Raw genomic sequence first — 26,201 nt, 5'->3', positions numbered from 1 at the left:
TTCTGTGACTGGGAATAGATATCAGCTAAGGAAGTTATACAAAATAAATCCTGAATCCATGCACCTTGCTTTCTGAATGCCCTGTTTGAGTCATCTTAAGGCTGCTTTTCAGAATAGTTTAGCTGGTTTTCAGTATTTTTTTTTTTTCTCAGCTGTGGGCAATAATAACACACAATCTGTCCCACAAAGAAAGTTTTCTGCCAGGTAAGGGGTGTTCCAGCTCCCAGACCAGCTGGTCTGTTTCTGTATTAATACTCAGTCAGCAGACAGCTGCTACTCATGACTCTTCTGGCCCAGGAAAAGATAGTACCTGTCTGTCATACACTTTGAATTTATCCTTAACTGGCAGAATATGTATAGAGCAAATGGAAATAATATTTTTTTCTTTTTCTTTTTGGCCAGGAACTTGAACAGAATTCATTTTCAGTCAACCTGAAAAATTGGTTTGTACAAGTGCTGCCATAAATGATCACTTCCTTGATCACTGCCGATAATACTGGAAAACGCTTGCTACAAATGATTTTCAGTGATTATTCATTTACATTTTCAGAGTAAATTCATTTGGCTGTGGTTGCATCTTCTTTGTGCTTGAACTCTGCGAGTCTGCTTTAGTCTGACTGGCACCACTGTTTATGGAAAAAGACCTTTAAAGTCAGCTGCTGCAGAGTGCTTATACTAGGAAGCCCAATCACAAGGGCCACATCCATCCAACAGCAACACAGAAACGGTGCCAGCCGGCTCAGGACTATTCACTGTTCGACTCTACAACTTAAACAGAAATCCAAAGACATAAAATGTTTGGCTATGTTTGAGGGGACAGTGCGTGTATTTCATAAATTTAAAAGGAGGTAACTAATAAAAAATGCTATTTTTCTGAACAGAATAGGAAGTGAAATTAATTAAATGTACTATTTACCTATGAATAAGTCCCATGTGTTGATCTAAGTCCAGAATATGCCTAGGGAAAACTTGGCAAAAAAACAGAAGGCAGTAGGACCTCAGTTCTCCAGCTATATGTCGGTCTGAATAGGTGTACAGCTCCATTGACAGGGCTCCCAGCCTGCTGCACGGTATGGACCGTCGGAAAGAAAACTTGTGTGCATCTGAGTATGTGTAACTGGTTACATATTTGGAACCCAGATTTTATAATTAATAATAAAGTCAGAGCTAAATGGTTGGTGATAAGATGCTGAAATTCAGACTAAGAAATTTGAAAACATATGGTAAGAGTTGGGTGAAATCCAATGGAATAAAGTAATAGAATTTTGTACAAAGGCCACAGAAGGGAAATGGAAAATGTGCAATGATAAATTAATGTATGCCCAAGGGTTATGTGTCCTATCCAGCAATATATACACTAGAAAGTAAAAAAGGTCAATGTGGGTAAATAAAGATGTGAAAAAGTAATTAAGGGTTGAGACACAGGCATATGTGAGGTATAAAACACCCAGGTATGAGAAAGATCTGAAAGTATTAGAGAATGAATTTCACCAAAAATTATGAGGAAAGCAAAGGTGAAAAATGAAATGAGGATCACAGAAAAGTTTAGATATATATTAAGGCATTTTTCAAGTGTCTAAGGAACAGGAGGTCAGTGAAGGAGACGGCAGCGCCTCAAAGAGAATAGAAGGGTAATTTATTGAGAGGTAGACGCTTCAGAAGAATTAAATGTTTTCTTTGATTTATTGTTCATAAAAGGAATGGGGGACATATGCCAGGAATAGACAAATACCGAAGGAAAACAGGATCATGCCAGAATAAAAAATAAAAAAATCTGAAAACTTTGGCATAGGCTTTCAGCTGGTGAAAATCTGCCAGGTTCCTTTGCCCTCAGTAGAGCCAGTTAACCCATTAGTGTGGATAGGAAAGATTTATCCCAACATTTCCCAGATCTGCTTAGAATAGCTTAGAGAAGTATTCAAATGTTTTCATATTCAGGTGGGTTTTTTTTCTTTTCAATGACTTAGCGGAGAGCTTGTTGCATGTGCTTCAGGGTAGACTTTCTATTCCCTAATCTGTTTGCTGCATAAACTTACATATAACTTGAGGATGCTACCTACAGGTTTGATGTATGTTGCTTTCTATCATAGTTCTATTGATAAGAGAAGTAATATATAAATAGAAAAAAAACGCCACACTTACTTCAGCCTGGGGATTCACAAAAAAGGAGAGACCGTTTTGGCCAACGCCAGTGTATATGATTTATGGGGTACAGAATATGTTTTCCTTCTGGCGTTTTCAGTGCAGGGACTGACTGTGTAAGCCTGCAAGTTAGATAGTGTAACACTTCAGCTGTGAGCAGTGAGACGTGCGACGGTGGAGGAGCAAGTTAGAAGTTCTGTAAAAGAAGATTCCTGTGTGAATTTAACAATTTTTGGTAGCACATTTAATGAGTCATCATACTGACTCGTAGGACTTTGGGATTCCATAGCTTGTCAGGATCAGACATACTTCAGTACCCCCTTAGAATCTAATGGCAGAGCAGTCCTAACATAACGTTTTGCGTATGTAGCGCCATGTGTGCACCAGGAAGTGTCTTGTCTTCTTTTTTCCATCAGTCCTGCTGCTAATGCTATATGGAGATGAATCTTTTTCTTGTGACCAAAATCCTGGGTTTTTCTTCTGTTTTTCTTTGGCATGTTCATTTTCACAAAGCTCTAAAATTAGCCTGCCACTGAAAACCGTAGTGCTTATTTCTACATTTTCTTTTTATTATTTGGGAGGATTGACTTAAGCAAGATATTTCCATTGAGCGTTAATGATTAAAATCCTGATGCCAGTGACATGTTACTGCCATATGGGAATCTATGGAAAAGCACTTTGTGTTGACACCAGGGTCAGGACTTCTCAGTCACATTCACTGGGTCTGGCTTGGGAGGAGGAACTAAAGCAGGGAGGAGGAGGGGAGTCCTAGAAACCTAATGTGGTTGCTTCCAGCTGTTTTCCTTCCTTTAAGTACTCAGCAGTAAGGCAGCAAAAGAGCTACCTTCCTTGCTTCCATTTAATAATATTTTAAAAATGGTGTAAGCCTGGAAATAGAGAGAGCAGAAAAAAGCGTGCTCTGCAGGTGTGGCATTGCCAGTAACAAAATGGAAATCTACAAGCCAAATTTTTTGTGAAAACATTTTAATCGCTTTCACACAGCTCTAAAATTAGCCCCAGTGACAGAAAACTAAACTTAGTTAATGTATTTGTAGCTGTAAGGTGAACTGATTTATTTATGAACAGTGAATATTTTATAGAGTTGAATGAGTATGGCAAAAAAAAGGAGATGAATATTCACTTCAGTTTTAGAAATGGTTTGTTGTGTTTATGCCTCTTCTATGATCACTTTCTATGAACCTTCTAGTGACTGAAATTCAATTCTCTTGAACTGGTATCAAACTGTACTGTCTGAGGGCAATCAAGGATAGTGAATATAAAACTCAATCTGAATGAATCACATAAGGACCTGACCTCATCCATCGCTGCTAGGGTAAGGCTGTATGCAAATGTACAGTCACTAGATTTGAAAACATATTTTTTAGCAGAATGCTTGTTTGATTTTTTTTCTATTAAAAATACTACTTAATCAGCATAAAGCACTTTCAATAAAGCAGGTTTATTTCTTAGAAAATTTAATTTCAAGAAAAAATATTTCAGTAAGGCTGCAATTTTCCTGGCTTAGCACTTTCAGTATCCAAAGTTTCATTTTTCTAAACTTTCAGATTACTTCCCACGTACAAATGTATTTCATATATATTATCCAAATCAGTCACACTTTGGAAACAAAGCTAAATATTTTGACTGACCAAAAATAATTATTTTTACAAAAGTCATTTAACATAAATTAAAAAAAAAAAAAAAAACAAAACAACAAACTGTTCTTCTGGAAATTTCAGATCTTTCAATTCCTTATTAATCATATTCTGGCAGCATTTGTACACTTTCCAGGAAAAAAGATGTAAAGAAAAAAAAATATACTTTTTTAGGTACAACATTGCTATTCAATGTGGCGAAAATGTTATCCATTTATGTGATGGGCTTTAGTGTGTGCTTCTAACAAAAACCTCCTTGACAAATTTGCATGACAGGATGTCAGTCAGAGCGTAGTGTATTTCCTTACTAGGTCAAATATTTAAAGACTTTTCAGATCAATAGAGGCAAACTATACTGAAAATGCTCATAGGAAAGAACAATGTGAAGAATTGCTATGGATGCTGTTTCGATAAATTAGCTCGTCCAGGCAAAGGGCTATCAGCAAAGGAAACTTTCTGATAACAAGCATATTGTTTCTCCAGCACAGTGCTCACAGACAATGAAAGAATTCTTCTCACTCCAATGTTTTTCTCCCAGTTATACACAAACTTTTGTATGCTGTATAAAAGGACTACCAATAGTAAAGGCAGAGAAAACAAATGTGTCCATTTGCCCCTACTGTGCTAGAAACAAGGCCACGTATCAGCCACCCTATTTCAGCCTATGATGTTAGAGCAAACCTAACTTTTGCTGCAGCTCTGCTCTATTATACTTGATCACAACCTGAGGCGGAGGAAAGGGGGACATCAGTGGCACTACATCTCATCACTTTGGCTAGCTGGGAGCCTTCAGCAGAAGGATGGAGTGACTAGCTCAGGCAGTACTGTTCAAACCCTTCTTGCTGAAGTGCCTGTTGGTTTGGGTTTGTTTTTTGCCTACTTAAGGCAAAGAAAATTTTTGCATGATTACCCCCGCTGCTGCTGTTTAACAAGGAAGATTTCTAAAATTACTTGCCAGAGTCATGATACATGGACAAGGTACAATTGAGAGGCGCACAGGTCTTGATGTCTGTTATGAACTATGCACACCTGCAACTTAGGGGGAATTATTAGACTGCATTAGGGGGAAATATTAAAGACTGCTGCCTGCCTTTAAAATTAAAAAATAAATTGAAGATCCTTGCCTCAGGGTAAGAAGTGGAAGCAGGGAATGATTCTGTATGGCAAAGACACGCAGTGTGTCCCTCCTAACTGCGGAGCAGCAGCAGGAGCTGGCTGCAACATCAGTCATGCCGAGCAGCCTTTGCCTCTTATCTCACCCCCAGAGTGTTTCACCACCTCTGGAACATGCTAGCCCTTCAGTAAAGTGATAAATAATCTGAGATTTCAAGCTAAATTTTTCTTGGTGCCTTGTTTTTTAAGTTGTCTGCACCATAATTTTCTGTGATGTCCCAATAAGGATACATCACTACGAAGGGAGTAGGCTGGGCTTCCTCAGAATGGTCCTTCAATTGTGTCCCTGTTTATGATAAAATAGAAAAAGCGCACCATGTCTTGACCTTGGCCGCTAGCCTGTTAGTAAGTATAATCCAGGCAGAGACACCTTACTAGATATGATCATCAAAAAGTGGATTATGTAGCTGAACTCTGCTCCAGTGCTGAAGCATTCAAAATCTATTTGGAAAAGTGTCAGCAATATAGTGTTTGTATCCATGAGAAGCCTCTGGCAGAAGCTTCTGCGCAGGTTATTATGCTATCACCTGAAACCAATTGCCTGAAACAAACTGAAATAAGTTCTTCCTTAAAACACCCTACTCTGAATTCTCATTAGGTATTTGGACTAGTTTAGCAGCTGTGTTCAGACTTCCTTACAGAAACAGAAAGATGACTTTGATTACTGGGCAGAAGGATGCATGGTTGTTGGTTGGGGTTTTTAGGTGCCCTCTAGTAATGGAAGCTTTTCAGTTTCCTTACAAATGACTGATAAATTCCTGTGCATCACTCCATTTATTTAATTTCTGTAACATGTGCCCGTTTACAGGAGAAAAGATAAAGTTTTAATATAATGATGCATAGCTTTGGTCAAGGTGCTCCATTAATTAGAAACAGAAGAGAAACTAATGGCATGTTCACAACATGCAGTGAAATATGTTTAATTAACATGGAGAGGCCTCCAAAAATAGTATCTAACTGAGCTAGCTCCAAAAGCAGTAATATTGCATTTACTTGGCAAACCACTTAAGCTAATTAGCCTTGCAATGAGAGGGGGCTTAGTAGCTCAGCTATATTGTCTTTCCTCTGCAAACACATTGCTTCTGGGGCCAAGTGAGGGACTTTGCCTGGCACTGATTTTCACCCCGCAAGCCTGCTGCCACGCTGCCGCTTGCCTCCGGGGTTGTGCTGCATGCTTCGCTATGTGTGCTGCAGACACACCTGGCCTCTCTTTGTTTTTGTTTGGTGTTTTTTTTTGAGGGGGGGAACAACCAAACACCACACCACTCATGGCATTTTCTTCTTCAGGAAAAAAAAAAAAAAAACAACCAAAAATCTCAAAATAGGATCTTACCAGTCACTAAAAAGAAACAGAGCAAAGTCAGTGTTGTCTCAGGGGCTGACCATGCTAATATAGTCAAATTCAACACGTGCTTAAATGTTCAGTATATTGTGGAAAAATACTGGTATATTTGGTCTCATCCAAAAGGAAAATACATTAATAAAAGCTGGACAAAAAAAAAAAAAGAGAGAAATTAAAAAAATACCCGGAAAGAAGAGTAACTGATAGTGTAACACTATGCACAGTCTGTATAGGAAAGGCTGAATGCTTTGTGCAAAGGTAGGAAAAATAGAATTACTTCTTCAAGTGTCACACTCTCAAAAGGTAATAGGCATTTTGGATAAGAGGACATTTACAGAGTTGCTGAGGCATTTATCTGGCAAGCAGAAGACTACCTCAAATAGGACAGCATAGGACAGCTGAAACAAAATACTTAGTAGGGACATGGTAGTAAGTGCCCCTAGAATTGCAGTGGCTTGCTTCTGATGTCCTTATTGTACGGATGTTTCTCCAGAGAGACCCTAAAGTTGTTCCTAGAGCTGTGCCAGCCTACCCTACATGTGGGAATGTAGGAAGCTTTAAACCCACAGGTCATCAACATCCCAGTTTTTAGAAATGTATGCCGAGGCATTTAAAACTATCATATTAAAATATGCTGTTCAGGACACTTAATGTGTAGATTAGAGAACTTGGTTTACCATAACAACTCTGGATCAATAATCATGATTGAACATATAATAGTAGCTGCATAACTTATGGATAAATATCTGTAATATCAATGCTTCATAGGCAATACCTGTCCATGGAGGGGGCAAGGGGGTGTTTTGTTTTGTAGTAACTGTGCTGCCCGCTTTGCGTGGAAGCAAGTGACTAAAAGTTTTCATTTATAGCAGCATTCACTTTGAAGAGGTGAAAGCACTACATTTTGACAGTGATCTCAAATTTGAATAAGTAGCATATACAGCTAGTGAGTTGAAGTGTCTTTGCTTACTACCTAATCCTTTTGCAAAACAAAGTAACAGGTGTGGATTAAGATTCTATATAATTTAATGTTTTCTCAGAAAGACACAGAGGTGTCATTACCTATGTAATACATTAGATAATAGAAATTGTATAGAAAGAGAGCTATGAATCCCCCAAAGTTTTTTCAGTTGTTCTCTTTTAAAAGCCTATAGAGCAAAATAAATAAAAAATGTGTTCTAGTGTTGGTTTGTTGGTTTTTTTTAAGGACAGATACTTTTTCATGCACATGCCTTCTTTGCCAGATTTCATCCTTGAGTAAATACTTAAAGGTTAGTTATTTTTTTTGTCACAGAATTGACGGCTGAAACTGAATCATTGCAACTCTGGTAGACAACACTGTAATAAAGTGAGTAAAATACCTCTAAGTATAAGGAGAACTGATGACTGTATTTATTACCTTGAGATCAAATCCAGAAAAGAAAGTGAATGGGTTTTGTTTTAAAAAATATGTGTAGGCTGTTCATTTATAGTGACTTCATCTCAGAATCCCTTGAGCATGAGAGCTGTGAATCAACTGGCCTGTGATTTGAAGCCAATATTAAAAAAAACTGCAGACTGAAAATGAGAGCCCTGTCTCAAGTGTTCAGATCCTCAGCACAAGAGTTAAAGAATAAAACTTTTTAGAAAGTGTTTCACAATAGAATGACAGCTGTCAAGTTTGTGGAGATCTCAGAGTGTCACTGGCACTTGTGAATGACTAACTTGTTGAGACTACTGATTTATAGACAAAGAAATAAAATTAGTATACGAATTTTGAAAACAGAACCCTTACCTTTCCAGAAAGATAATCTGAATAAGAAGACAGATCATTTGGGTATATGAATGACAATTTTGAAGGTATTTTTGGCATACCTGTCCCAACTGTGAGCTAATTTTTAGTTTGAATAAGGACATAATCACGGGTTAATTATAATCAGCATACTTCTCTTTTGTAAGTAATGTCTCTTGCATGCATAATTTGCAATACAGTCCAAAAAGATTTGTTTCAGCAAATGAATTAACATGTCGGGGCAACTTACCTCAGGACTCTTAAAACACAGAGACATAGTTTCACCAGGGTGAGCACAGGCTAACAAGAGTATTTTACCCAGCTTCCACCTCAAATTTTGCAGCACATGTTGACTTTTATACTCCCCCAGGTGGGCTGCTACTGATGTCCAATGAGCTGGTTTATAGCTATCTTGCTGGGTTGGGACAACCACCAAGCTGGAGGATAGGGAAGCACAGATGCTCCAATAGATACACTGTTAGCATGTGGGGGATTTACAGGCCGATGTTTGGTGGCAATTGTGGCAGAAAGGACAGTTCCAGGTAACACAGTAATTGCTGTGAGGAACAAAAATGCATGAAGTGATCTGCATCTCAAGCTCTTGAGGGATCCGAGGGTGGTATTGTCAAGTTGCAAGTTACTGGTGAAAGAACACTCAATCACGTGTTAGAGAAAAACCTCATTGTTCTTGTTTTCCTCTCGCGACTCTAGACTGCAAATAAGAAACAACTGATGATAGTAATACTTAAGGAGAGCTTAAAATTTTCAAAATGCATTGTAAGGTATTGGCCTCAACTTTCAGCCCCTGGGAGTTCTGGCCAAGTGAAAGTTGAGGAATTTGGCTTTTTAGCTGACTATCCCTACAACACACTCTCAGGTTGTATTTTTCTCTGAAAACAGCAAGAAGAACAAAGGAACTGGAGAATGCTGAAACCTTGGATATATCTTAAAGAGAGAGTTCATTGTTCATTTTACAACTATCTGTTTCAGTACTAAAAAGAAAGAAGCTAGGATAACATTACGTTGTTAGTTTTCTGGGTTTATAATGAAGTTTCTAAGCTATCAAAGAGTGAAGTGAATTGTATCTGAGAAAGAGGTAATGAAAGTACTGTATACAACAAGTAAACACATACCTGCTTGATAAACTTTACTTTGAGCTTTCAAGATCAGATTTTTCTTTATCGGCCTACTTAGAAATCCAAATAGCCGGTAGTTTTTAAAGGATCACCAGACATGGTTTACCTGGGTGCTTTCTGTACTGCCACATATTACAACAGTATATTTCCTCAGCCAACAGAAATTCACTACTTTTTGAGTGGTTGTTTTTTTTTCTGTTGTGGATGTGTATGTGAATATTGCATAGACTGGTGGCCCTTTCAGAGCCTGTCTATCCACCAGTATTCCAAGCTCCTCTAAAATGAACAGAATTGCACTTTGAGCTTTACACATACAGAAAACCGATAGTGTGGAATACAAAAGGTTAATTTTTTAGCCAGTAATTACTGCTCTTTTAACATTGCCTTTTTCTTTAATCTGGTATTAATTCCATCACTAACCTTGCTCCTGAGATCACTTATTGTCAGTGTAAAACAAGAATCCCTCTTTGTCATCTACGCTGTGATCTTTGAATTAAACTATTTGAATGGGGTATGCACGAGGTACAGTTCCATAGGGTTTATTAAAGGAAATTGTCTTAGCAAATATGTCTGTTTCATTTGATTCTGAGGAATAATTGGTTAATGAGGGAATGATTACTTTGTTCAGACATGATTACTGAAGAAATGTTTGGTCCATATGTTGCTGAATAATGGGAAATTCTCCAGTGAAAGGGGACAATGATTAGAAGAAATAAGATAGCTGGAGAATATATTCCCCAAAGTGTTACACTAGTTTTTGTTAACAAGCCAACTCTAAGGATAGTGTTTCCCTCAATAGGCACAGAAGTTCAAAATATCTAATCGGTTTAAACTATTTGTTGAAAAAGCACGAGGTAATTTTCTTGTTTTTCTTAGATCAAAGAACTGTAGCTTCCTCTGATAAATGATGTGACTATCACAGCTGTTTCTCTCCTTTAACATAATGTTAATTTGTTATTGTTGCCTTGATGGGCATATACTAATAAAACTATATGTTAAAAATTATCCCATTCCCCTCTGCTACTTATTAGTTGCATCATAGGAATTTAGTGTTTTGGCACTGTGAAATACATGCAGTGTGTGTGTGAGCATGCATACACTTGCACACGCATATTTTAGCTGATGTGCATTGCAATGCTTATAGCTAATTAAGAATACTCAAGCTTTTTCATTATCCAGGGTCATATTCAGTTCCTTGTAAATTTCTCTAAGTCTTACTTTACTGCTGAAATTTGGTATGCTTGCTTGCAATCACAAAGTGTCTTTTCTTCCCCTAATAAAAGTGATACATGAAATATCTAATAAAAGATATATATATATATACGCACACGTGTGTGTGCGTATATATAGTAACTTCCTTAAAGCAACATTAGCAATCTAGCAGAAGATACTGAAAACTTCGAAACTGGCAAGTACTAAGGTTCCAGTTCAGGAATATGCCCAAATGGATATCTGACCTGAAGCCCGTGGGCAGTCCCACAGAAGTCTATGGCAGGGAAGAGAGGCAAGCAATGGCAAAAGGTCAGATGAGAGATCCACAGATACAGATCTCTGAATTTTCAGAAATGCTGGAGTGCCTGACTCCCACTTATTTAAAATGGAATTGAACAACTCAGTGCTATTGAAGAAGTTTCTGGCACCTAGCTTTGAAGAGCTGCTGGATACCCTGAAAAGCACCTTGGAACAAAGTGGCTTGCCCAAGGTCATACCACAAATTTGTGGCCTCTTTTCTAAGGTTGGAGGAATGTTAAGTAACTATTTCATAAGAAAAATGTGATAGATTTAAAGTAAGGGGGTTTTAGTCCATTTCCTTTTGGTCCAGTTAACTCTTGTGTCAGATCTGACTATAGACAATGAATATCCAAAATTACACTTCATCAGTTCTGCCAGAAAATTTCTTGTTTCATTTTCTGTAAGCAAAATAGTCACTATTTGCCAGTTAAATCTCCAGGTAGTTAGCTTTCACACAGTTGAAAATAAATGTTGTAAATGAAACATCTGTTCAACACTATTATTTTATAATAACATTAATTGGCAGATGTCTTTAGATGACAAAGCAAAGTGTATCAGTTCTGATTTGTTCTTTTCCACTGAGCTGAACTTGTGGTCATTGAAAAGTACTTACCTAAAAGACAGTCTCAGCGTGAGCAATAATTCACTGAGTTTAGTAATGTGAGATTTTTCCATGCAGAAAAGTATGAATTATAAAGGCCAACTGCCCACTGAAAAAATGTTAATGCATTGTCCAAAAACATACTTGCGTGGAGAAAGTTACCCTCTCCATTGGCAGGACTGGTACTTCAATCTACATATAGTTTGCACAGAAGTACTGTGCCAATTCAATTACTGTCTGATTAATGAAGTGTAGCAGGTTTATTTCAGGGGTCTAGCTAGCTATTAATTAGCATATTGGGGCCTATACTCTACTGTTTTGCCCTGATATGCTTTGAAAAATCCCAATGCAATTAAATAAACTCTAATATGCTTTAAATAGTTACTTGAGGAAACACATTCAGATTTTTTTAAAACCCTTATGGGATTTTTAAGCACATCCAGATTTATTGTAAAGCATCTGAAGTTCTTTGTAAACACTATTGTTGTGTTGGTTTCTGCTGTTCAGCAAAATAGCACTCCCCTTGCTTTAACAGAAGACTTCCTCTGACATGAAACGCTGCTGTTGCTTCTTTAGGGTGCCTTGGAGTGAAAAATCAGGATGCTGGTACCCCCAAAACCCACTGAGGTTGCTTGCACTTTTCAGTGGTCTGCCTCGTCTTTGTCAGATTTCTGCACTTCGACAGTCTTCTTTTTTTTTTTTTTTTTTTTTGAAGCAGATCAGTGCTAGCATGGGGTGGAAAACTGGAAAGCTTGTTAGCATAGTGTTTGAGGTCAGGCAATGAAGAGTAGAAAACACCCCGTTGCCTAAACTGGAAGTAGCTGAACTCTTTCTACCCTGGACAGTAGCACAGAGTGCTAATAAATGCACTATCTGTTCCTCAGGTCAGTGATATTGTCTGAGCAGGCACATTTCAGCGCATACTGATCACAAATGGGCTGGACAGATGTTTTATTCAGAACATTAACTATTTAGTATTTCTGCATTCTGGGAGAGAGAAGAGTCTGAGACCAGTTAATAGAGCAATGGAAATATTGGTTAGACAGGTCCCTTATTTCTAGATTTTAGTAGTCCACCAACTTTAAATTCTTTCAAGGGTGTCCTGTGTGTCACAAGGGCATTACTCAGTCCTGTATCCTATGTGCTGCACAGTCCAGAACTGTGTTTATACTCTTGCATTCACCAGTCCCTTCTTTTTTCCACAACCCCCCTAAACTTTTCCTCCCACCTACTTCATCCAGACCTCGAATAGCTCTCAACTTTTAGTCTGCTATTCTCCTTCATCCTCTGCTTTAACACTTATAAACCAGTTAAATCCCTTATCCCCCTTTTTCCAACAAATATCAAATTAAAACACATTTTGCTCAGGAGGCCGCCTTTTGTTTGCTTACTCACCAGAGATGTCTGCATGCTCCATTGCCTTGTGTTTGCTCACGCCTGGGTTAAATCCTGTGCTCTTAAAGGCGCCTTTTTGCCTTTGGAGAAGTCCATGGGAGCTTCACCATCTTCTTCAGTCTCAATAAGTCTTAGCTGCTAGGGTCCAGGCTGGTCTGTGCCGTACCAAATGTTCTGCTCATTTGCATAAATTAAATAAACTACTCGTTCCCTCAGTCCCAGTAAAGTTTACTGTTCTTTTGCAAAACAGGCTTGCACGAGGAGCTTGGAGATGTATTACATCTGCCACTATTCCCCCTAGAGTGTCTAAAACATATATTAAGGTATCATTTTGTATGGAGCCATGCTTGTGTGTTTTAAAGCACTGTTTTGCATGGAGCAGGCAGCTGATGGACATCTGTTTATTTCCAGCTCTGCTTCAACGAGAAGCTGCAGCGAGTTTACACCAAGCTGCACATCCATGCCCTCACGCCGCCCTCCTGGGGTGTGCTGCTATGATGGTCAGTGGAGCCACAATCAAGTCAACTTGTAGAAAGAAGTTATCGAAAGGAAGATGCCATTGCAGACCCAGCATGCACCTCAGCGCCTCCGAGAGGAAGCCGAAAGGCAACGTGAAGCAAAGCCACCTCCCAGCTCCTCAGCCCGTTTGTGGCAGATCAGGACATGGAAAGCCACGTCACAGAGCGGCACCGCAGCCCCTCCCAAAGGGCTCATGCCCCAGTGAGACAGAGTCAGGGTGCCACACTGCTCTTGGAATCTTCTTTTTCCTGTCTCATAATTATTTTTTGTTTTGGTAATTTTCACTCGTGGAGTCCTTGTGTACATACAGCCCTAAAATCCACCCAATAAACACCTTTCTGTGTATTTTCATAAATGATGGACACCCTGATCCATCAGATGACTCAAGTGCGCACTGAACTGTAGGCACCTGCAGAGGGTTTTTGAATCAATGGAGTGATTCATGCGCTTAAATCCAGGCGCATGTTTCATTACCTGGCTGAACCATGGCCGAAAGCCATTCACTTAACATTACGGCTGTTTTGTTTTATAAATAGCATTATTAACTTCCTGCCTTTTCTATTTGTGTGCAAAATACAGTATATATATTTTGCATAACTGAAGCTAACTACAAGGTCATAATGGTGCTTTAAATGGGTGTAAAGAGCTAAATAACTTGGGTTTAGTGATGGTTTCTATGAGTGATTCTTAAATGATTGATTGATTGACAGATTGGTCTAACTGAGTGGCAGCGAGATGATATGATAGCCCTGTTCCATTACAAATAGTGCCCTCACCCGCCTTTAGCCCTGTCTTTGCCACACTCAAACACACACCCTTTTTTATGAGGTGGACTTTGAACTATCTTTCCGTAGTTATTCAGAAAGTCACAATGAATGTATTATGCGGCTATTCATTGCAGCAAAGTTAGCACATAATAATTTACAATTTTATGGAACTGCTAGGATTAGCTATGTATCATCTATTTTTAATACACATCATTGTGGTATGTGAGCAATAACGAATGTATTTAAATAAATCAAAAAAACCACAAATGAACGCTGAGTTGTTGTCAATCACTTGCAGATGAGCCTACCCTGGTGAGAAGGTATAATGGAGAATTTTCTGAGGATGATTTATGGAGTCAACCAGCATCACTCTAGAACAACTGATACCTTTCCAGCATAGGGCTACACGGGTAGGTAAATTTTACTGAAAATACCTAAGTGGCAAATCTGAGGACAAATTTTTGTTGAAATTTTTCATCTGCATTTTTTGAGTTACTATGCAGAATGGAAAAAAATAATTGGCAGAAAAAAAACAAAAGTAGAGTCAAAATGTCTAATTTGTAACTCGTATGTACTGGAGAGCTTTGCACCTCTTATGCACTGATGTGTTGACTTACTGAGATGAAGAAAGCCCTTTTTTCTCCTCCCTTATTTTTCAGGAAAAAAAAAAAAAAAAACCATAAGCAGCTTCATAGGAAAGAGGGCTAAATATTGCATTCTCTTTCTGAACTGCTTTTTTGCATTTTATTGGTAGAGAGTTACTATCATAAGTTGTATCATAATCAGCTATCTTAAGGTAATGAGACATAAAATAATTCCTCTAAATAATGAGAAACAAAAACCACAAAATATTGTATGTAATGTTCTGTAGTCCTGCAAAGCAAAATGTGTTTTTCCTCAAGGGGACAGGAAGAAGTGTGTGGATTTTCTGGGACTGATGGCAGAGAAAACATTTCTATCTCCTGAGCATCTGACTGCATGCCACCTACTCCATGTCCTCTGATCTCAAAGCTAAGTAGGATTAGACTGGGTCAATTTGTGGATCAGAGCTCCAGGGAAAGCTCAAGTGCTATGTACAGGAAACAATCTTGATGATCTAACTTTATTGGGCATTATTTCAGGGAACTAGTGTGCCAGAATTGTGTCATGGGGCCACTCTGCTGTTAGAGGTGCTGTCTTACAGTGACATGTAAAGATTTTATGATCACTTAGGAAAAAGTGCCAGGGTAATATATACGTGTGTGTGTGTGTGTGTGCGCGCGCATGTGTATCTATACATATATATAAAGTTAAGTGAGGCTAAGCCAAAATTCCACCTCCAAGAGTTTAAAATTGCTTTTCCGTTTCAACTGGAAAAGCACTCTTCATTCCAAAACTGCCACGTAATCATGATGACCACTCTTAAAAGCATGCTATATTTCACATTAGAAATGCATTTCATTGGTGCTGGTTTTATTCCTTTATGCAGTTTGTTAAAGGCTCTGGTCTTGCAAACTGATGCAGTTAAATGAACATTTTGGGTCAGAACACAAAACTGCACTGAAATTAATAGCCCTCTGCACTGGTCTCATCTTTCACACACCTAGATCAGACTTCAGCACTGCAACTTCCATTTTTAAAGTACTTGGAGATAAAAAGCACTATTTTGCTGGAACTGCAGTAGTCCCGCTAAGTACTGATGGTCAGCACGGGAATGCCTGAAGACGCTGTGCCAGTTCTCTTCTGAAATTGTGCACTTCTGGTATGTCTCTTCTGTGGAAGTAACTGGTATCATTTGCACAGAAAGGCTTGCAATGGCAACCATGAATTGAGGGGAAAAGAAGAGAGAAGCCTGTGAGAGAACCCATAGCCTTGGAAGTTGCCTACACTTTTTACCAGGAAAGTTAAAAACCTTTGGGTAGGTATAAGAAAATAAATAATAATAATAAAAAAAATTAAACAGAGCTGTTCTACCTCTGGGATTAATGACTTTACTCCCTTCCCATGGTGTGCCATCCCATATGCATAGTGCCACAATCTATCCTCTGAGAGCAAAACTGAAAATGAAGTAAAAATTAGTGTTAATAATGAAGGCGTGTTTTTACAGTTTCACTTTCATTGACTAGAGCAGCAGAGTGCAACTAGAGATGTTGAGAGAAAAACTCTTCACCTGTCCTCTGCTTAATTAAAATACATTAGATACATAGATTTATTTGAGGGTTTGATGTTAAATGAAGATGAATGAAATGTTTTATGGAAGGCGATGAAACGTTATTTGCTTAAATAAGCAATTCTGTTCTATCAATACTTGGGCTCATCTAGAAGAACGTACCCTGTTCCTACTTAGTTATGAGTACTATTTTACTGAGCCTGCCTACAGTGCACTCTAACAGTTATTCTATCAGTTGCTGGGCACAAGTAAAACAAAAAAAAAGAGTACGTATTTATGAAGGGCCATGCAGGATATGCCATGGCAGCCAGGAGACATCATGGCCCGCACAGTGATCTTCACTTCTTAATAAGAGCAAAGTGCATTCTGGTTTTCTCCAGCCAATGTGGACCACAGAGGGATCTGCCCTGAGGAAATCTGAGGCTCCAGCTCAAGCAGTTCAGGTGGGGAAGCTTTAGATATAGCTGCCTCCAGCTGTCTATCCTTGTGCTATGCTCTAAGCCAAAATAAGCCTCTACCAATTTTCCCATATGTTAGTGACATGAGTTGAATATCTGGACAGCCATTCTGCCCTCTTCACTACAGAGGGCCCTAAAATCATGTAAAATGGGCCCCAGCCCTTTTTGAACCAGTGAAGGTTGATGAGGCCTGTAACATAGATATCTCACATCCTTCTGCACAACAGGAAGAGTCTCACTGGCTTCTTATGGAAAGAAGCCTTCCCTGCCTTAGGCATTCATTGCCCAAGTACAATTTATGCCATAGGATGCATATACTATTTTATTTGTTATTTTGGTTTGAAGTGAAGTTATTCCAACCCAGACAGGCTGCTTGCAGAAGCTCTATGGAAGGGTGACATATTTTGGCACATGATATTCCTGCGAGACACACAATTTCTACTTAATCCTTAACAGGTTTTTCTGCATTCTCCAGAATAAAGTTCAATTTTGCTCTTTATGATGATGATCAGCTTTTCATCCAACATCCCAGACTGCTTGCTTTGAACTAATTAAGCTCTAGTGGAAGAAATGCTTATACAAAAGTCAGCAAATCATTTTATTTCATTGACTATTGCAATTTGGGTAGATATATTAAAAGATGAATCCCGTTTCTTCACCACAGTGGCAAGGTCTATAAATAACACGTATGGATAATAGAATCATAGAATCATAGAATGGTTTGGGTTGGAAGGAACCTTTAAATGTCATCTAGTTCAATTCCCCTGCAATGAGCAGGGACATCTTCAACTGAGGTTGCTCAGAGCCCTGTCCAACCTGACCTTGAATGTTTCCAGGGATGGGGCATCTACCACCTGTCTGGGCAACCTGTTCCAGTGTTTCACCACCCTCAGTATAAAAAAATTATTCCTTCTATCTAGTCTGTATCTACCTTCTTTTAGTTTAAAACTGTTACGCCTTGTCCTGTTGCAACAGGACCTGGTAAAAATTTTGTCCCCATCTTTCTTATAAGCCCCCTTTAAGTACTGAAAGGATGGGAGAAAGAATGGGAGAAATGAGCCCATTCATGGGCAATGCTGAAGAGCCATTGCTTTGTTGATTGTCCTACATCTCTCCTTCCGGTAGAGTCTTTATAAAGTCCCTTTAAAATCAACTCCAGTGGCTGGCTGGAATGAGCTTGCTACCCCATCAGATCTGTTAGCATTCAGTCTTAACTGCTTCTGTGTCATCAGCCAGTTCTTACAGTGAAATCCCAGTCTGATCTTATTGCTTTCTGAATAAGTTCTGCCATTTTTCACTGAAATTCAGAATAGAATTGTTGTTAATCATGAACATTTACAGATGACTGGTAAATGGTTTAAGGAAATTATGTTTTCTTTTAAGTTGCTGAAAACAGAGAAAGAACGCAGAGCACATTAGTGGCTAAAGGGGTGCAGAATTTCACTCCCACGGCAAACTGAGCCAAGTCTGTAATAGTGAAAATTTGTTCTCTTGGCTCTGGTTGTGCTACCAACTAACATGCATTCCGGATCAGTTCACCCACCCTTTTGACACTATGAAAAGAATGGGATTATTTTCTTGACATTTTCTCCTAATTTTTCTAAAAAGAAAATAATAATTTGTAGCTTGTCAATCTTTGCCAAGATTCAGCCTAGAGAGAATTTTTTATAGCTGAGATATAAACCCCTGAAGTAAAAATGCAGACACAACTTTAAGTACAGTGTTGCAAATGCAGTGTTGTAATTTTATATGTTAATCTATCAATACACAGTATGTGCAAACATATGTTTATAGACAGAGAGACAAGCATGTATAAATGAGAGGATAAAAATCCTTATTTCTCATTTGGTGCTATGCAATTTCTATCAATTTAGAAATGTGTTATGATTTTATTTTAAGCTGACATACTGTAAATTGCGCTTATTTGAGAATACTTACTTAACTCTTAGGGTTTATAAGACAGAAAAGGAAGTTGTCTTTGGAAGTTCTCCAGTGACCGAAAACGGACTAACAAATAATAGAAGAATGTCCCTTCTCTGAAACCTTTGGACCAGTTGCCATCTTTAAAGCAACCCATAAGCATGAAGATAGTCTTTCAATGGCTAGGATTTACTATAAAATCTACTAAACACAGTGGAGGCTCCTTCTTTAGGGGCAAACTGTACATTATGCTCATGTTACAAGAGAAATTACCAGATCTGTAGGTGAGGTATTTTAGAAATTTGGCAGATGGCTTTACTTTGTATTTGTGGCACAGAATCCTGTTCTAATTTTGTGTTTGATTGGAATATTCAACAGCTTCTGGTGCTACTAGGACTTGCTATCTGAAAGACAGAGTTTGCAAACTATAAATATGAACTTTGAAAATATATATCCTAGAGTTAGTCCAGTAGATTGTGTTTGTAACGCTCACTTATTGGCTGACTGATGCATTTTGGCCCCAGACCAAAAACGATGGCTGCCTGGTTGAGCAATGCCTCCTGCCGACTGGGAAGGCAGAGGGATACCAGGGCCATGGTTAATATAGGTGTCAGGTTCTAGCAGCTGCTACCAAGCTTCCCCACATGTGGTCTCTCCAGCCTTGCCTTCATGCCCCTTGGGCATATCTCCTCGGTTGTTCTCTTTATCCTAAGCTTTTTCCCTAGCTGCTGATATGTCCTGCTGGGAACAATTAATCTACAGGACAAGGGAAGAAAGTTATGTCTACATGAACAAGTGATTTCAGTCTTCAGCTTATTCACAGTCTGGCTGGCAACCCACCAAACAAGGTTGTTGACCTGTGCCACCCCTGTCCCCACCGCACTGCCAAGGGGAGCCCCGTTTCTGGGGCGAGGCATGGAAGGCGCTTCCCCATCCATATCCCCAGCTGCCCCCACTGTGAGAGTTCAACTGAGGTGGAGCGAAGACGGCACGGAGGCACAGGCAGGTGAGAGCACTGACTTTGCCTGCAGCAGGCAGGCCGTTCCCAGCCGTCATTGGCCAAGATGAGGGCTTGAAAGCTGGTCCTTGCCCTCTTTCAGCTGTTAGCCATCAGCTTCCCCCCAGAGGTGACTGCACCAGAAGCCTTGCCTGGACATGTGACCTGTTCTGCACACCCATAGCACATGAGGGTACGTCCCAGCTCACAGCCAAAACCTCAGAGCATTTTGCGACAGTGTTGGCTTAGGGGGACAAGACTTCAGCCTTACTTTATAGCATAATGACTGACTTGTGGATGTGACCGTGATCATATAAGCTCAATAAAACTTTCAATGACCTATCCCACATCATGATTTGCTTGGTTGTACCCGTCCCCAGGCCCGAAGCCTATGGGCAGATATACAACAGGGGGATTTCCTACTGCCCCCCACAACTGGATGTGTCAGGAGACAGCAGGCTTGTTCAATGCATTGAAACAGAAAGAATTTATTTACCCCCACTGATAATTTTAACTTCAGATGAATGTCATCTTCAAGGAGTCATTCTGAAGCAGAGCTACATGAGTGGAGTTAGGCAGTCCTTGTTGGCATTGCTATTTTTCACACAGGACTGGTCAAAGCTTTCTTCAAACTCTTCACAATCATTACACCCTGTGTGTCTCTTCCCAGAATTTTCTCTAACGGAGTGCATATTCCTGATGGAAAGGACAGAGGAATTCAGAGGAGGAATTTAAAAAGACCCCCCTGAAATAGATTTGACACTGTAGCAGTGGGTTCCCATTACGGATTTGTAGGTAGGTGATGGTGCAGGGAATTTTCTGCTTTCTGTGTCAGGTGAAGAGCCTCTAACTGCTAAGAAAAGACCAGAGTGCTGTGAGTGGTATCCTCACGCTTGAATACAGGCTTTGCGAGTCAGAGGGGAGGAAAGTCGATAGCAGCCATTCGGCTGGCTTAGTCAAAGTGGGTTTTCTTCAGCAAAAAAGCATTAAATACTTTTGTTATCCACTGTAATTATACTGTGTACAGTCTGTCCAGTCCCTCTGTAAAAAGTGCTTTTCCTAGAAATAGGATTGAGAAGCTCTGATGTGGGCCAATTGCACTTTTTGGCAAGGGATGATCATCTTTGGAATGCTGGCAAAAACTGTCCTTTTGTACCGTAAGTTCTGGCAATAACTGACCTTTTCCCCTTAAACCACCAGCTTACGTTGGCTCCATTTGTTTTAAATCCCTTATTCTCAACAGGCCATGTAATCAGAATGACAGGCTGCTCGCAGCTTCCCTGGCGCTCAGCTGCACGCAGGTCATGCCAGAGTCTTCTTTCTGGAAGGATGGCTGTGCACTGATGCCCGGCTACCTGTGAGCCTCAGCATCTGAATCCGCTCAGAGGCGAGGAAAGAACAGCAGCTTAGTGTTTAACACCAATAAGTGTTGAAGGAGTGGGCATCTTCTTACTCTTTGCACTACTGCTTTTAAATTGGGCTTGCTTTCAGCAGCCCAACCAAATCTCCTTCAGCCAACATCATCAACATTATATTGTCAATAAAAACTTTAAAGCAAAGGTCAGGTATTCACTGAGCAGTAACTGGTCTGTCAAAGAAAAACAAAACACTTGTTAGCACCTGTCCTTTTGGCAAACTGTGTGATTGCTTTGGCTGATGCACTGAGCATACACACTATTATTTTATTAGCGTTACAATTCAAGAGTTTATAAAAAAGCACAGCAAATATCAAACTGCAAATTTTTGAAGAGGTGCATTTTTAAGAAAGCTAATTTACCTATTTGCATTGCTAGCTTAAAAGTTTGAGAATCATCTCATGTGTCACTTGCCTCAATGATATAAATGAATTATCATAAACAAAAGTGCCATACATCATCATTAGCGTGCAGAGGAAAGTTAGCTATTGGGTATTTATGATCAATTTGAGGAGAAGATATATAATCACCATCCATTATTATAATAAAATGCCTAATATAACCAGGAAAAACTAAATGCAATCCTCAAAAAAAACATGAAAATTAAAATATTATTCTTCCAAATGCTTTGCTATTTAATACTCTCACTGTGTAGGGACAGATAACTTCAATGTATTGGAGACAATAATTGAGCAGTGTATTGAAGCAGCTTAAAATACAGTGCAAACAACATGCTTAAGTGGAAACTTTCATTTCCTTGCTATTTTTTCTTCTTTTTCCTTGCACAGCTTTTCTTAACTGTTAGGGCTTTGTTTAGTTTTGCCTCATTTATTGAACACATTTTACTGACAAAAGTTTTACTTAATTTCCATGCATTTTGACTTATGTTTTAAGTGACCTTGTTCTTCTTGACTTTGATTTTTTTAATGGCCTTAGTTCAGAGCACCCCAGGGTGAACGGGTGACTTGAAATCCCATCACTTCCTAGTGCTCTCTATTTGAATAATGTCCAGCAAGGTTTAAGCCAGCAAAGCTCTTTAAAATTCGCACATACATTTTATTCCTTCTCCTTAATGCTGTGGAAAAGTAATGAAAGTTCTTATAAGGGAAACCTAAACTAATAATAATTGATTTCCCTTTGTGAAGCATTTTGATACTTTCGCTGACCATATTTCATTTACAGACAGAGATCTGAGCCATCACTGTCTTTTTAAATCTAACTTTGGGGATGTTCAAAATCCCAAACCACATGAAAATTTACTGTTTGTGCTTTACATGGCTCCCAACTGTTTAATGGTTTGAACCCAGACCCACATTCAAATGCTTCCTCATTTGCAGAGTACTTCGGTGCTTTATACAGTACCAAAGGCTCCTATCAGGTTGAGGAGAGGAGACATACAATGTTTGAACTTTTTTTCCTCTGGAAGGGAAAAAAGAGGCCAAAGGTCATGAGGAGGACCATTCACTGTGCTCTTACGCCGGTCACTGCTTCACACATAGAAGTTTTCAATGCTGGCATTTTTTTCCCCAAAATACACAAACTCTCTCCACAATTCCAATAGAACTTTAAAAATGAAAAGAGTCCAATTTTAATGCTGTATAGTTTTTCTAGCCCTATTAAATGACCTGTATTTAACAACCTTTACAGTTGTTAAAGGGAAAAACAATTTCACCAATGTATTATATGCGTTACTGTTCAGCTTTCCTTAGACAGTCTTTCTCTCAAAATACTGCAAATGTGTTTTATTTTTAAGCTACTGATACTAACTGCTTATACTACTTCTAGACTACACCTACACTAGTAGAATAAGCAGTGCCAGGAAACGTTCCCAGACCTTGAAATTGAGTCATCTATCATATTAAATGTCTAGAATTATTCCTATTTTGACTCAGGCCAACTAGCATTGTCCTGGGTAACTCTTGTGCACAATATGGGAGTCCACGCAGGCCACATATACAAATTGAATGCAATCATTTGGATGCTAAAATAGTCTAATAGCGTACATGCAAGCTGTTTCACACCAGTTGGCCTCAGCAACAGGGCAGTCTGAGGCTGTTTAACTTAGTGGCATAGGTAGAGTGCTGGTGCTTTCTAACGTACGCAGTTCCTAAAAGGCCTCATAAAGAAAGTAACAGAGAATAAGAGAAACCAAAGTTTTGTTTTCCTTTCCTTTTTCTTTCCCTGTACAATTTCTCCAAAATTAAATCACAGAATGGTTTAGTATAAATTTGGTACTCTTAGGAGTTTTCTTTATGGAAAGAAAACATTAAAAATATGATCCTGAAGAGGTAAAAATGATGATTTTATACAACTGAAAATCAAGAATCACATCTGTGCATGAGTGTTTCAGACCTAGCTTTCAACTTTGGAAATGCTGTGAATGTTCTATATTTGAAGTGATAACTTTTCTGTGTACTGACAAATGATTTTACCTCATGGTTAGTGGTGCTGGTGCCTGTTTCTGAGCACTGACATGACTTCATTCTCAATTAATGTGCAGATGGATAAAGCGATTAAAATAGACCCATTGGGAGAAAAGAAAAAGGAAACAAACAAAAATAGTACTCTCTCAACATGTACAAAATAATTTTCTCTGAGACATATATCAAAATGCCTGAAACATTTTGTGATATGAAAAATTTTTAATTTTGTTTATTTTGGCCAACCTGCATCTCCTGCCTATATATACACCCAGTTTATGTAACTGTATTCTACCTCCCTACATTCCCATCTGCACTATTCTTTAAAAATTCTTCCCCTAAACTATTGTGTAGGATTTATGTTTTCTGTTAAACAGCTGCCAAGTTTCGCTCCATAGGCGGCTGCACTTCAGTGGTGGATTAAATGCTTCATGTAAAGTTTGTAAAGCATTTTTGGGCTCTTTGCAGATGGAAGAACTGACTAAATCAGTGATACGCAACTTGTGCTTCTAGAGCTGCACGTGGCTTTTTTTGGAAGGCGCATATCTGATAGGAGCTGTTTTGACTTCTTCCTGTGAGGGAACAGGCAGGGTGTTTAGCTGTTCCCTTCCATCTCTCCAAGCAACGAGGAAAGTTGGCTTACACAGTTATTTCTCTGTACTTACATGCTCAGTAGCGTTCTGTACATGGCATTTGATAAAATATGTTTCAGAGCCATGTATGTTCAAGAAAAGATGTATGTGAGATGTAACAAGGTAACAGAGAACTGAATGTGTGTCCTATCACATGTTCCATCAAAATGATGATCTCAGTGCGTTTCTTAATCCTGGACTGAAGTAATGATGCAGACTATGAAATTGCGGAAGACTATGACATCATCAAAACAACATTAGGATTTCACTAGAAAGCTGAAGTTGGGGGAAATCTGTTTCCTCAGTCTCTACTGTTACAGAGAGCCAGAACACAAGAAGTGTGCATGATGAATGAGCAACGCAACTATCACTTTTAACAGGGAACCTATCTTTCTTATGCCTCTGACCTATTCACTGAGCAGCTGGCAAATGGCTCTCGTAAAGTCATCCTGTTCTTTTTTCCAACCAAAAAATCTATTGTGTATGCAGTCTTTCTAATGGATAGCAGAGATATGTCATTCATATCAATCGGTCTTCTGTATCTCTATGTTTTATTCAGCTCTTAAGTATTATGCTAAAATGCACTCTGATATTCATCAAGTTTTCAAACACTCCATAACAGCAACTGAAAGTGAAAAATAGCCCTGGAGTCATTACTGCTTTCCTCAATGACCTGGGAGGGGCTGACTGGCATAGTGTGACTGCGGAACTAGGACAGAATTGGCGACGTGCTTGAGAGTGGGGAGGAACTTGTAGCATCAGTCTGAAGGTGGTTTATACCCAAGTAAATGTACGCAAATGTTAGTGTGGCTGTGCCATCTATTACGCAATTCTTTTTAATTGGCAGAAATACCCAGAAGTGGGTATGGTGAGGATGTTCCCCTCCATTATAATTCTTAGGCTCTTCCTTCTATCACTGCATAAGTAAATTTAATAGCTCATTATCATCATCAAGACTACTACTTCAGCTAAACATAGCATTGTACTGCCTTTCAACTGACAGAATGATTGATATATCATACATTTAAAATTATAGAAAATAATCTTTTAAGTGATAATTTTGTTTAATCTAACTAGTATAAACTGGCCAGGATAAGTCTGAAAAATAAACAAATACAGAACAGCAACCCATGAAAGAAAGAAACAAACAAAACTGAAGTCTGAAAAAATAAGAGTGTAAAATTACCAAACTCTGACTGAAATACGATGGTAGCCCTTAAATTGCAGCCCGTATGGCTAAGCATTCCAGTGGAAACATCTTTGCTGGTTTTGTTCATTGGTACCATAACAATGTCTAAAGAACAACTAAGAATATACACCATTGTTGCCAAGACTTACTCAAATAGCTACAAAAAGTCACTGCTCTGAAGAACACATGATCCAACATGACAAGATTGAAAAGGAAAGGCAAAAGAGGTATAATACACAATAAGAAGGAACATCCCCATTTCCCGATTCTCTCTCTTTTTTTTTTAGTAAGTTAGTCTCAAAAAAATGTTTCTCTTTTCATTTGTTTTCATCTTACTCAGTCAACGAGTGGTGGGCTCAGCACATAATTCCAATAAAATGTCCTTCCAGGCAGAAAATTATCCATTAACAATATTTTGACTATGGAAGAAAAAGAAATATTTGATCTTCTCATCAGCATAATGATAATACATCTCGTTTGCAGAGTGTAACTGTATATTATTTCCAGAAAGATCGTAGGCTGCTCTGCAAATGAGTATTTCTATTCCGCAGGCACTATCTTACATTTGGAAAAGCTGAATTTCACTCCTGTTCACTAAGCTTATGAAAAGCCTGTTCATTACTAAGCCTGAAAATAGGTTTACGCGAGGCTTACAAAGTGAGTAAGCTTTGTGTAGGTCTTTCTGTACAAGGAGAAATATTTCATCCAGACTGCAAATACAAACAGAATAAAAGGAGGTAGAAAGAGGTTTATTCTTGATGATCACCTGCTAAAGATGTCATCGAAATAGTAACTTAACTTGTTCCATTAAATTTTAATAATGTTTAGGATGACTATTTAAAAATGACCTCATAAGAAATTGTTGCCATTACTCTCACAGAACATTCTGAGACGTGACCTTAATGACTAAAGGAAACATCTGAGGAGAGTTTCTCTTCTGTTTGAGGGTGTGTGTCTCTGTGACTATGTGCATCTGGATGCATCTGTGTCACATGTAAAAGCATATTA

Source organism: Charadrius vociferus, unplaced genomic scaffold, assembly GCF_000708025.1.
Source record: "Charadrius vociferus isolate BGI_N301 unplaced genomic scaffold, ASM70802v2 scaffold92, whole genome shotgun sequence".
Taxonomy (NCBI): Eukaryota; Metazoa; Chordata; class Aves; order Charadriiformes; family Charadriidae; genus Charadrius; species Charadrius vociferus.
Note: the sequence above shows the minus strand (reverse complement) of the source record.